Source organism: Pseudophryne corroboree, chromosome 11, assembly GCF_028390025.1.
Source record: "Pseudophryne corroboree isolate aPseCor3 chromosome 11, aPseCor3.hap2, whole genome shotgun sequence".
NCBI lineage: Eukaryota > Metazoa > Chordata > Amphibia > Anura > Myobatrachidae > Pseudophryne > Pseudophryne corroboree.
The window spans coordinates 189,011,404-189,026,322 of record NC_086454.1 but is presented as its reverse complement, the minus strand read 5'-3'; positions in this window follow the sequence as shown (position 1 = coordinate 189,026,322).

Genomic DNA, 14,919 nt, shown 5'->3' with positions numbered 1-14,919 from the left:
TTGACGAGACGCTATACAGACAACGGATAGACCAAAGAAGAAGTTTTGACCACTTGAGATACGGACATTTGATGAACTTTGCCATGGATCCCCAGTTTCCCTAGAATTCTTAAACTTACGCTAGCCCAACATTTTTTGTAAATCTAATGGCATTGACAAAGCTTTTTGCTCACACCTAATGGGCAACACAGCGCAAAGAAGACGACTTTCAACTGATACCGAACAAAACTTCAACCGACAGATGTACATTAACCTGACATAGAATACCACTGCATTTACCGTAATTATGTATTTTCTTCATTTCTACAACCCTCAGGTAATGACACACATAGAATAGGGAATACAGGCACAGATATCAGCAATCACATATCTCCCCCATTCATGTATCAACAACTAAAATGTGCTCCCCCATTTTGTTACAACCAAAGCCGAAAAGAGCTCGGTAAAGTTTGACAGCCCATCCACAGACCCGTACCACGGGATAAGAAGGAATTCAAATGTATACTTCGCAATACCTCGAAGCTTGATTTACAACACGTACGGCACGATGATACATGACCCCCCAAACACGGATTCATACACACATGCTTCTGCTATCTCACTAGGTCATACCCTCTTCACACCTACTCCTCTCTCCTCCCTTACCCAACCATGGAAATGAATTAACCCCTAACATATATTTTTCTCCTTTTGAAATGTTTTCAGGAAGTGGCAGTTATTATTGACTGCCAAAGGGTGGACTGTCAAAGTCAGAAAAATATCTCTATGCACACTGCCATATTTGCACCTCACACAGGTCCGTGCTGCGCATGCGTACGCTCTCCCGTACGTGCGCATACTCACAGTCGCGGGCACCCGCAGGCGCATGGTATGCGTATTTACGGTAGAGTTTATGCGATCGTAGCGTGCGACTCAATCATTACATATTTTCACTATATAATGTATTTTTTAGATCATGGTCCCTTTGATAGATCCTGAAAGTTTGGTTAATATAGAATGTTCATGAACAGAGAAATCCCTCTTTGTTTGATACGAAGGGTCAGACAGGAGTAATACAGTGGTGTTTAGTATCCATCGGAAGAATATTTAATTAGAAATATTCCGGTGTTGGTTTGAAGCAGATCAATCGCTCGTGCGAATAGTTATGGACATAAGAAGTTTATGAACATTTACTTTATTTGCACTTTATTACCCATGCGGCGGGAAACCCAGTTTCCCTCCCACCTGAGCAGTTGGAAATAGTCACAGCCCACCTGTATGAATCAACCTATGACCTTTTGTTATAATGCGAAGCCGAATTCCTGTGTCCAATGAACAATGAGATTGTAGGGACCATTGAATTGTATTGTGTGTGGGGCATAAATAGGCAAGCCGACCATATCCAACTTCACTCTCTTCAACGGTTCTCATTGCTGATAATCGGGAGCTGGATATCGAGGCGCATGCGATCGTTTCCCCTTGTGCGTAAGTTTTCTCCGTAATCATATTGTCTTACTGTGAGCCATCTCTCTCTCTCTCTACTCTTTCTCTCGTATTTTTCCTTTAATTGTATAGTATTGTATTTCCAGTGTAGTTATCTGGTTAGTTGGTTTATGTTATATTGTAGTGTATCATTTGTACTGTGATTCTTTTTGCAAGTATAATAGTTAAAATACATATAATAGGTTTTGGACCCTAAGCCCAGGTATCTGTGTATTCTTTATAGGGTTAAGTATTCTCTGAGCGTCGGTGACGCTCAAGCAGCTTTGTAGTTAATCAGGTTACACCAGGTTGCACTTACACTCTGTCTCCACACTAAGGTATACTGTGTATCTCATTGTTAAAGGTATAGATATAAAGGTTTTAACGTTGTAAGCGTCTGCACCGCTGGGGATCTCCTCGTGGTCCTGAGCGTACGCTACGCTATAGCGAATCATCACGTTAGCCGGCAGCCAATAGCGTGCCTGCCTGTGATCACTGGGCCGTAAGCGAACGTGACGCTTGAGCGTCTCGACTACGGTTGAGCGATCGCTACACAACTTGCGTACCCTTACGGTACTTCTTACGTAGATAGCGTATAGTGTTCTTAGACCTCTTAAAGTGTTTTATATACGATAAATATTTAGCTTTATCACAGGTTTGGATGAAATTGATCCTATCACAAACAGCAGTCGCACAGAATGACACTTACGTTTAGTTTCAGTCTCGAATGCACTGAAATGTATCTTTCAAACGATCCCCATATATAATAGGTAGGAAGCAGCCAAAACCACCGTGCATAAAAACATACACAGGTTTTATTCATACACTGGAACAAACATAAAAGTTGCAGCAAAAAATGTCCAATGGAGGATAAATGTTCGTCACAGCATGGATAACTTCAACGCGTTTCAAGGATTCTTTCCTCTTAATCAAGAAGTGCTGTGAGGGTCCTGGCTTTCCTAAATTTATCCTGAGACGTTTTGAATCACATGACGATCTTGACCAATTCCAGACGAAGTCCAATCTCCACAAGGATGTATAACACCTGGTGCTCATATACACATGTCTCTGCATTTGCATAATCCAGGCTGAAGTGTGTTCAATCAGTGTGAGCATCACAACAACAGATGTACAGATCAGTATACAGATAAAACACACCTCATATATATCATATAAAACTCCAATCATATGACTCATGATCACCCGATGTTATAGCGGTAATACAAACTTTACAATAAAAGTCAAAGGTAATCCTATATGAGGAATCATACCCGGACTAAATCTGCCCATGTCGGAAAATGGTTATACTAGGCTATATGACATACCATAACAGTGGTGGCCACACGGACTGAGGAAGTTACCTTAATCAGAAGTGTGAGTTGATTATAACACACTATAATACTCTGGCGTGACCGGCCGGGGAGTGACTGTGTCCGCTACATCGATTGTCCCGATCACGTGACCGGAGTTTAAACTAATCACGTGACTCCACAAACAGAATGAATGAATGAAACAGACATTGAGCTGTTTTAATCATTTTTGTATTTGCTGTATGTGTGTGGGGATTTTGGAGGGTGAATCCCATCGATTTTAAACGGCAGCATTAAACTGTAGCGCAGGATTACAGACGTATATAACTTTTACGCAGTACTACCTGCCACACACTTTGCCATTGCCACAATTATAATGTGCCACAAAGCAACAAGACCATGGTGCTTGGCAGCATGACTGCTCCTCCCACTTTGTCAGGGTTACTGGGAGTGCGACAGTGGCTGTATAATGGAGGCATAACTATATATTGTTATTACATTGAGGATATTACTATATAGTTCTATTATACTGGAGGTATCACTATATATTTCTATTATACTGGAGGCATTACTATATATTTCTATTATAATGGAGGCATTACTATATATTGTTATTAAATTGGGGGCATTACTATATAGTTCTATTATACTGGAGGTATTACTATATATTTCTATTATACTGGAGGCATTGCTATATATTTCTATTATAATGGAGGCATTACTATATATTGTTATTAAATTGGGGGCATTACTATATAGTTCTATTATACTGGAGGTATTACTATATATTTCTATTATACTGGAGGCATTACTATATATTTCTATTATAATGGAGGCATTACTATATATTGTTATTAAATTGGGGGCATTACTATATAGTTCTATTATACTGGAGGTATTACTATATATTTCTATTATACTGGAGGCATTGCTATATATTTCTATTATAATGAAGGCATTACTATATATTGTTATTAAATTGGGGGCTCTTCTAACCTTTTTTTGCCATTACTCAAGGGTGTATCTACCCATTGGCCAGGATGGCACTCGCCAGGGGTGCCAGGCAAGGAGGGGGCACCGCATAGCTGTGCCACCCGCAGCCAAAGGGTAGAAAAGCAGTACTGTCAGACTGTACCTGGTGAGAGTCTGTTACTGCTGGTGCGGCGCTGGTGTCTGGCAGCACCGCACTTGTAATCAGACTCAAAATAAACTACAGCTCCCAGCAGCCCTTGTTGCTGGGAGCTCCCGACAGCAAGGGCTCCGGGAACTGTAGTTTATTGTGAGCTTGATTACAAGTGCAGTGCTGCCGGACACTAGTCTGATCACAAGTGCAGTGCAATGCTGACGAACACCGGCGCCGCGCCCGCAATAATAGACTCTCACCAGGTACACAGCAATTGTTATATAGCCAGTGCTATAGATCTATTTGTTGTTGAAGATAATAAAAAAGTGTCAGTGTTTGGGAGAAGGGACTGTAGTACCTGGAAAACTAAACAATTTTCATGCATGTTAGATGTAAGTAAGTAGTAAGTAAGCAAAAACTTTAACTTGTTGAGTGTAATAAAGAAAATACATATCTTACCTATTTCAAGGCCAGGTTCAAGGAAATGTATATCAGTTAATTGTATAATTGATCATTTTATCTTGGAAGTGTTGGCACCCTGATGTTTCTTCTAACAGGAAGCACTTCTACCATCCAACTAATGGTGTTTGGTTAATGGCTGGGTCCGTTTGAGGCTCATCTCACAGCAGCTCATTAGCATTTCATTCAGGATGCAGTCAAGATGCCGGCGTTTGGCATCCCGGCGGTCGGAAAGCTGACGCCAGCATCCCGAAACTGCTCGGAATGCTGATGCTGGCATCCCAACATAGATAGCGATGCAGAATGCCAAAATCCGGATCGAGTTGGTGCCAAAGTCTCCACTGGCAAGCCGCGTGGGAGGGTTAGGGTTAGGCTGCGAGAGTGGGAGGGTGAGGGTTAGGCTGCAGGGAGAGAGATTAGGAAGGGTGGGTTAGGGTTAGGCACCACTGAAGAGGCTTTTGGGGGGGGGCGGGTTAAGGTCAGGCTGTGGGAAAGGTGGGTTAGGGGGGAGGGATAGTGTAACGTGAATACGAGACACTACTGTGCGGTGTAATGCGAATAAGGGAAACTACTGTGTGGTATAATTTGAATTGGAAGTACTATTGTGTCAACATCCTTCCCCCACAAGACCATGCCTCATTTCCAATACTCACACCTTATTCCAAAAGTGTGTAGGGGGGGCGCCAGCCCCTTACTTTGCCAGGGGCGCTCGGACCCCTAGATAGACCCCTGGCATTACTATATATTTCTATTATACTGGAGGCATTACTATATCTTTCTATTATACTGGAGGCATTACTATATATTTTTTGCCTTGCCTCCAGAATCCCCACAAAAAGGGGCTGTGTCATGTGGCCACGCCGCTAGTGTCATGTAGCCACTCCCACTAGCAGCATGTGGCTATGCCCTATCACAACACATGACCACGCCCATTTTTCGGCACTCAGTACCCATAAGAAAATATTTCTACTTGCACCACTGCCTAGCGGAGCATGTTTTTCTTGTCTCCTCACACAATAGCAAGTGATATAATTAATACCTCTTGTGGATATTTTTAAAATGTGTCAATAATGATGAATAAACCTGTACAGGGGTTGAGATATAAAAGGGTGAAAGACAGCACATTTGAAGAAAGAAAACAGGTGTTTTCTCTGGTGAAAATACGTATCTTATCATCACCCTGCAGTATATTTTTTATATTATTTACTGTTTAAATTTGAAAGTATTATTTATAATGATTAAAAAATAAAATAAAGTAGGGAATTAGTAATTGTATTGGCATCAGAATGGCTTACTTGTGCTGTGCTGCTTTTTTCCACTTTGAAAGCTGGCACTAGCTGGCTCGAGTTGGTGAACAAGGCATTGCATCAACAAGGCAACAATACAATTGAAAACAGTGCTGTATTTTTTGCAATAATAGTTATTTTATTTGCTATTGGCCACAGAGTTTATTAGAAAGTTAAAAGTTGGCAGCTTAAGGTGGCAAGCATGGCCTTGCAGCTGTTATAAAAGGACATGTGTATATATATTTAGCACACATACATACACTACACACACACTCCCAATACACACTAACCATGGTGCAGATTGTAGACTGTGGCAGTACCGTGCACCATGTCCTTCATGTCCTTAGGCCCCTCCCCCTTGTAGCAAAATGACCCAATTTGCGGCTATTGGAATCATGTCATGGTGGCCCAGCCCCCTTACCATTGACCCACGGGAGCGAGGCTATAATCACAGGTCGCAGTCATTAATATAAAACATATGGGGTTCCTCAGGGGAGTTTCTGGTACCCAGAATGCCCCCCCTCCCTTTCCCTCCTGCCCGCATCTGCCATATTAGTAATATATATTTTGGAGACAGGCTGGACTCAGTTCTTCCCTGGGCATTCAACAAGATTTCCTGACAGGTGTTCTCATGCATATCTGTTTGGAGGATAATTGTCTCTCTAGGATCCATGCTCTCTATAGACTTTCTTCCGCTATGATTAAAAAATAACTATATATATATATATATATATTGTGGCAGGAGAGGTACTTTGCCACCTGTAAGTTACACATAGGGTCCTGGGGGTGGATGGAATGTGTGGATGGACCGGGTTCCCATCCATTTGGCCCAGTCCAGGTCTTATAGGCTTCTTAGCTCAAGAAGCTGCTTCATCGGCCAGCACCTGGGTGCTGGGTTTAAAGCAGAGTCTCTCCCATGAATCAGCGCTCCTGAAGGCAGTTAGTGTCCAGGTGATAGGCCTGCTAGGGACAGTGGGATCCGGATGACTGGGGCACTAGTGTCAGGATGCCGGGACCTGAAGGGTTCCTTATTTAGTAAGAGGGAGTGAGGCAGGGCCTAACCTCCCTGGTAGTTTTTGAGTTATCTGAATAAAAGGTATTTGTTGTTTTTGCACAAGCCTGGAGTCGGTGGTTGGTGGATTTTTGTAGCAGAGCACATTCTAGCAAGTATCCTGTTACAAATGGCGCCCAACGTAGGGCCCTTCTGCTAGTCATGTTACACGTGGCAGAGGACCCAACAGCTGCAAGGTACTCCAGACCAAGCTGAACTCATGGGCATCAGTACCAGACCAAGGGTGTTGTGAGTAGTGGTTAAACCCAACCCCACGGGGTAAAAATAATTATATGTTTTGTTTAAACTGAATGTGTTTGATTTTGGTGGAAAGGTTTGCATTGGCAGCAAAGAGGTTAAACAGGGTGCATGGCCCGTTCTGTCTTATATGCTTTGCACCATTCATTGAAAGTAGCTGTGCTGATTTGCTGTAAGAGGTTGCAAGCAGCTGATAATTTATGACTGAATTTCTTTTCCAAGCTTATATTTACCTGTGCCTGCAAGATCTGGTAATGGGAGTCTGGTGTCCCTGTTAATTAGCTCATTTAAGACCAATCAAGCAGTTGAATCCTTTTATAAATGTGGTTCTATTTAAATAGAGAAATTTTGTGGCACCATGTGTCCCAGCAATCCCATAGTTTTAAGAGCCTGAAGGGAGAAGTTATTTATTTACACTACCAGTGTAAGGTATTTGGGACCACTATGTACATGCTACACTTCAGTGCTTTGCTAAAAGCTTAATCTGTGCTAAAAAAAAAAAAAGGAATTTTTATTTTCCCTTTCACTTACAGGTTTCAAAGGTAACAGGGTGAATAAAGATTTTCAGATATACAGCATATTCTGAACTGTCTCTTCAAATGAGTAACAAAAAGAGAATTCATGCTAAAAAAACAAAAGTGGTGACGGCTCTAACACCTCAGGTCAGGAACTTATGTGGCCCTATTAAAGCCCCACAGTTGGAGAGTGAAGTAGAAAGCTTATTGGGGAGTAATCCAGATCTTGGGGAAGATTTTAGCATGAAACCTTTTTTTTGGTGTCACACGATAAGTGACCTTGAAAATAATGTCCAATTAAAGGACCAGGAGCTAGAAGAGCTTAAGGGAAAATGTGGTTTTCTTCAAGAGCAGGTGAACACCTTAACACAAAAGCTGGAGAAGAAGGAATCTCTTTTGTCTGACTCTCTGACCAAATTGGGAAAGAGTAGAAAAGAGATTGCCAAGCTCTCAGGCCAGGTGTCAGAGTTGCAGAAAAACTTGGCAAAGGCTAAACCCAGATCTGAAAACTTTGTAGTACATAGCCATGGACTATTAGAGAAAATCTCCTGTGACCAGACACGGGATGGAAGTCTGGAACTGGCCAATAAGGCTCTGTCGCAAGACTGGGCAGAGCTTCAGGAAGAGGTTTCTCAGCTAAAACCATTGGCTATGCCTAGTTTCAGTTCAGAGACAGGCATAGCTATACCAATTGCTGAAGACGTTATGCCGAAGGTTGGGTCAGAGACATTATCAGCTGAAGTGGAGATGCCATCTCCGGGGGAAATGATGCCAACGGTGGTGCAGGCTGCGGAAGAATGGTACCATACTGTATTGGAACCCGGCTATACTGGATTCCCTGTTCCAGCCAGAAGGAACAGGAAAGTTGAGCCAGTGCTGCCAGTGCCTAAGGCCCGGAAGGCTCCCTGCTATGCCACTAGTTAGGCCATCTGCCTGGAAAGTGGAAATGAGGGCCCTTCCTCAGAGATAGAGCATTTACAGGCACCAATGTCCATTCAGTTGGTATTGCCGTTCCAGAGCATGGAGGAAGCTGCAGCCTTTATTGCCCAGCAAACAGAAAATTCACTGGAATTTTGCAAGCAGCAAGAGAGAGCCACATCAGATGGCAGTGTTTTGTTGTTAATCCCTAGGACGGCAGTGAGAAGTGCCTCCGAAGCAGGACCACCTCATTCTCCGGGAAAAGAATGTCGTAGTAGCTTGGGTGAAGAGTGGAACAAAGCCCTGAGTTCTGTGGAACCTGTTCAAGATGGAACATGGCAGCCACAGGGACTCACAGAAGATGTATTTATGGAGACACGAGATGAGGATGTGGGATTCCCGGCTGCTCCTCAGTTGACAGGGAGTGAGGAGGAAGTGGTAATGGAGCTGGGAGAGGTTTACTTGATGTCAAGTGATCATCCACCTCCAAAACAAGAATCCTCTAATCTGCTGGATCTGTGGCAGAATGATGAACCCCAGGAATCTACCTGGACAGATGGCAATTTGATGACTACTCAAGAGCCCATCCTAGAACAGGAAGTATTATCTGAGCTGGAGATTGTACGTTAAGAAGTCAATCACAGAAGGGACATCACAGGTTCAGAAGCCCCCGGTTCTGGAAATCCAGTGCACATGTGAGACTTTCTCTGATGAATCACAGACAAAGACCGTACCTTTGGAGGTGTCTCACCTATGTGAGCTAGTTATGGCTAAGCTAGTTGCAATACAGGAGTCCACTTCCGAAGTCATCCAGGAACCTGCTTCTGAAGGGGTTCCCCTCATATATGAGAAGGATAAGGTGCAAGATTTCGATCTTGGGGTTGTTGCACCCTGGCATGATCTACCACGAGAGGCTCAAGATCCAATTGCTGAACTGGGACAGTTCATAAAGGACACACTAAGTAAGGAGCAAGAACCTGTCTCAGAGGGAGCGGTGCAGAGTTCCATTTCTGTGGTTGCTCTACCCAGGGAAAGTTCCCTATATGAGACACGAGAGCTGAAAAACTTGAGGGGAGAGTTCCAAAAGCTGGCCCTAAGTAACAGCCAGCTAAAAGAAACAGTGAAGGAGATTACTAAACTATGGAGTCGAATAAGAAACCTTGACAAGAGGCTCAAAATGGGTTATGTGCCAGTCATAGAACGGCAGGAGTCAGTGACTAGGGTCAAAGATGGGAGTTCGGAGGACGAAGCAGTCACGTTAATGAAGGAAATGTTATCAAAGCTAGAAAGACTGAAGGAAGCACTAAAAGTTCAACAAATTAAAGGACTTTCTGAGACTCGGGACCAGTGCCTCACTCTGAGGGAAAGGGTGGGGCAAAGTTGGACCATGACCTCAGAACAATTAAAGTCAGGGCAGATACTAGGTGTTACCGGTGCCAAGAGCTGGGCCATAAAAGGTGGAATTGTCCATATAGGCCAAGACCAGTGAGAGCCAAGGAGACTACTAAGCCCAGAGTGAACTTAAAAACCTTCCCCAGTCCAGAGTTGGTTAAGGTCAGGTGTCACAAACACCCAGACAAGAATGAAGCAACTTCCTCAGTAGCCAGTAAATCCGAGCCCGATAAGGGAAACATCCCTAAAGGTGGAAAGGTGAAGAGGAGGTTTAGTGGGCAACGGGAAGTTGTCCAATAAAATGACCATTTTGGCCACTATGCCAAAGTGGAGGGAAAGGAAAGGTGGCACAGTGTAGTTGGTGCTACCAACCTTTAATGGAAAAATAGATTCCAAGGCCAGTTAAAAGGGCCTCGGACGTATATTTGGGAGAGGAACTTGGGACCCAGGTGTATGGTCCCAAGTTATGTCCCAAAGACTTGTTAGCCCAAAATAATTGGCAAATGTGAAACCTTGCCAATGTCACATGCCGCTTTTCTGAGCCAGGAAAAGCTAAGGGAAAGGGTATGTGGCAGGAGAGGTACTTTGCCACCTGTAAGCTACAAACAGGGTCCTGGGGGTGGATGGGAAGTGTGAATGGACCGGGTTCCCATCCAATTGGCCCAGACCAGGTCTTATAGGCTCTTTAGCCTAAGAATTTGCTTCATCAGCCAGCACCTGGGTGCTGGGTTTAAAGCAGAGTCTCTCCCATGAGTCAGGGCTCCTGAAGGCAGTTAGTGTCCAGGTGATAGGCCTGCTAGGGACAGTGGGATCCGGATGACTGGGGCACTAGTGTCAGGATGCCGGGACCTGAAGGGTTCCTTATTTAGTAAGAGGGAGTGAGGCAGGGCCTAACCTCCCTGGTAGTTTATACTAAAGACAGTGATCTTTGTTTATGTATATCTTTGTTTTTGAGCTACCTGAATAAAAGGTATTTGTTGTTTTTGCACATGCCTGGAGTCGGTCGTTGGTGGATTTTTGTAGCAGAGCACATTCTAGCAAGTATCCTGCTACAATATATATATATATATACATATAATTAATATGTATGTATATATATACATACATATAATTAACAGTATGACGCAGATGTGTCATTTGTCCTTCTTTATTTTTGTCCTTTGAATGGAGGCATTGGCAAGAAAAATCTGAGCAAATCCAAATATCTGTTGGTTTAGATTGGGAGAGCATGAATACAAATTGAATTTATTTGTTGATGAATTGATAGTTCTTCTCTCAAATCAAATGATTTTTCTCCCCAAGCTGAAGTCCAAGTTTCAAAATTTGGGACACCTTTTACACTTCAAATTCAATTACTCAATTATTCTTAATGTAACTACTCCAGGTGCAAACGCAGGATTTCTAAAGGGGGTTTCCACTCCAGATACAGTATGTGAGATATATCTATATGTATATACTCACACACACGTATGTACACACACACACACACACACACACACACACACACACACACACACACACACACACACACACACGTGTATATATATATATAGGTATGTGTGGGTGTTCTGGGATAGTATCGGGATGCCAGCAGTCAAGATCTCGACACCTACGTGCTATGTATCCTAACCCCCTAACCCTCCCTTCCTGCATCCTGACCCTAACCCCCAATCCCCCCAACCCACGCAGCCTAACCCTAACCCTCCCTGCTGCTGCCTAAACCTAACCCCCACCCCGCCTGACACTAAGGTGCCCTGGCATACTTACGTTCGGGATGCCAGCAGTCGGGGTATTGGCGCCAGCATTTTGGTCCATGTTGAGACCCCGGTGTCCATATTCTGACTGCCGGCATCCCAATGCCAGTATGATGAACGTATTATTTTATTATATATATATATAGATATACATATATATGGGCAGTACGGATGGTGTACATACGGGCAGTACGGATGGTGTAATAGTTAGCATTACTGCCTCATAGCACTTAGGTCATGGGTTCGATTACCACCATGAATCTCACTGTATGGAGTTTGTATTTATTCTCCCCGTACTTGCGTGAGTTTCCTCTGGGTACTCTGGTTTCCTCGCACAATCCAAAAATATACTGGTAGGTTAATTGGCTCCAAACAAAAATTAACCCTAGTGTTAATGTGTGTGCGTGTACTTAATGTGTGTGCGTGTACATGTGGTAGGGCAGCCAGAGCCGGCCCTAACCAATATGATGCCCTAGGCAAGATTTTGGCTGGTGCCCCCTAGCACCACTGCTGGTTCCGCCTCTGACCTTGCACCTCTTTCCCAGCACCATCACCCCTCATCTATAGCAGTCCTTATTTTGGTGTTTGTACCCCCTATATTTTAAATAGGAACAGTTCGCACATTTGGCGCACAGCCCAAAAAGGGGTGTGTTTTTGCTGGCAAGGGGCATGGTCACACAATAGTAACTCCAATTCCAATTACGCCACACAGTACTGCAACTTTACTCACATTTGATCATGCGATAGTGTCCATAATTCATATTACATTCCACAGTAGTATTACTTTACCTTATAAACATTACTCCTCACAGTAGAGCCCCTTATTCACATTACATCACACTGAATTGCTCCTTATTTACATTACACCACACCCTATTGCTCTTTATTCATATTAGACAACACAGTAATGCCCTTTCTATACGCAACGCCACATAGTAGAGCACCTTATACACATAATGCCACACATTAGTAATGCATTTATATACATAATTCCACACAGTAATGCCCCTTACACATTATTAATGTCCTTATAAACATAATGCGTCTTACACATTATGACAACCTTTATTAATGCCCTTTTACACATAATGTCCCTTACATATATGCTGCACATTATTAGTGCCCCTATACACATAATGACACACATACAGTAGTACCCTGTTACACATATGCCGCACATTACTAATGCCCTTATACACATAATGACACACATAGTGCCCCTTACACATATGTTGCACATTATTAATGCATTTTTACATGACACACATAATGCTCCTTACACATATTCCGAACACTACTGCACAACCAACCCACTCACATGCACACAGCACTCACACTGCCACTAACAGTGTGACCTCTGCCTCTGCTTGGATACAGATGTGTCCTCATAAATCTTGCCTCAATGCTAATGCCGGGCACCTTTTTTTATGAAAATGCATCTTATTTGCATTGCTATGTGGCTAGGATGCACAAGCAGATTCTGCTGATTAAAATGATATGCAGCATGCCTATATATTGTGTGAGACTGTGGCTGTATCTGCATAAGAATTACCACACACAGAATATAGGTATGTCGCATATAATTTTAATCAGCAGAAGCTGCTGATGCCCCTAGGCATATCAAATGCCCTAGGCAATTGCCTAGTTTGCCTATGCCTATGGCCGGCTCTGAGTGCAGCCGTGGCCAACCTGTGGCTCTTGAACCACATGCGGCTCTTTCTTTATTCAAATGTGGCTCCCAACACTCAGTCACCTGACCACAACAGATCCTGGAAACTGGTGCACTCCAACCAGACACACAGCAGCACCACCACGACTGAACACTGGGGAGCCAGATACTGGGCTGTAGTGACATATGAGCGTGGGCTGGAGTGACACAATGGGGAGTTGGCTGGAGTGACACAGAAGGATCCTGCCAGGAGAGACATAATGGGGGAGCTGACTGGAGTGATACAGGAGGGTGCTGGCTAGAGTGACACAGGAGGGTGCTGGCGGGAGTGACAAAGGAGAATCCTGGCAGGAGAGACACAATGGAGAGCTGACTGGTGTGACACAGGAGGGTGCTGGCTGGAGTGACACATTGACACATCGGGGACCTGGCTGGAGTGACACATGGAAGAGCTGAAGTGTATTATGTGAATATGGCTTTTTCAATATATTTTATGTGGATCTGGATTTTTTTATTATTTTATGTGGAAGTGTCTTTTTCAATGTATTTCATGTTGATTCTGGCTTTAAAATGTATTTTATGTGAATCTGGCATTTTTATTGTATTTTATACCATAGGGTGTGGCCTAGCAGGCACAAGGTCACACGCCATTTTTGCACACGCGATTCTTTGTTGTACCTAACAAGATTTTTTGGCTCTTTGTCTCTGACTGGTTGGCCACTCCTGTGATAGGGAATATAGATTGTAAGCCTCATTGTGGCAGGGACTGATGTGAACGACCAAATATTCTCTCTGTAAAGCGCTGCGGAATATGTGTGCGCTATATAAATAACTGGTAATAATAACTATATATATATATATATATATGTATATATATATATATATATATATATATATATGCGCTTATTTATGTACATATATCTAGATAGATAGATAGAGAGATAGATACATTACTGGCAGCACTCCCAGGACTTTTCAGTCAGTATTTGTAATTGATACACTAAGCGATAGCTACTTTCTCTCTCTCTCTGTATAATTATATTATACATACTCGCATTATATAAAAATATATGCACCCTTAGGCATCTGCGCTCCCACCGCTGTCAGTGCCTGCCTTCCCCGCCGCCTGCCACTGCTGCCGAGGTCCCGCAGCTCCAGCTGCTGATGGTGCCTGTCTCCCATGTTGCTGTCTTCACTGCTGTGGTCCCGCAGCTCCCACTGCTGGTGCCTGCTATCTTCCGCCAATGCCGCGAATGCCGAAATCCTGCAGCCCCTGTCTCTGCTAAATGTCCGCCTTGCCTACCTCTCGGCCAGTGGAGCAGCCCGGGCAATGGGTGCAGAGCTCTGCTGCCTCTGTCCACCCCAAAAAACTTGGTCCATCAGGGTGGGGGGTTCTGGGTATTCAGAAATCCCCCCCACGGTGCGCCACTATACTCCTCCATAAATTCTCATGGAAAGTCTACGCCAAGCTTTTGCTTAATGTTTACAATAGCTAAATATACAGTATATCCCAATTATTTTAAATGAGCTTTTCCCCATTGCTATCCAAAATCAAAGGCAACAAGAGCAAAGGCCAAACATGGTGAGGGAAAGGGTCAGATACACAGAGAATATCTAGTTTTAGAGAAAATTGAGTGGAGATCTACACCTGCCTCTTGTCTCTGTTTATTATTAGTGGTACAATTGTCTCAAATTTTGAAATAGTTTATCCTGAATTTGGCCA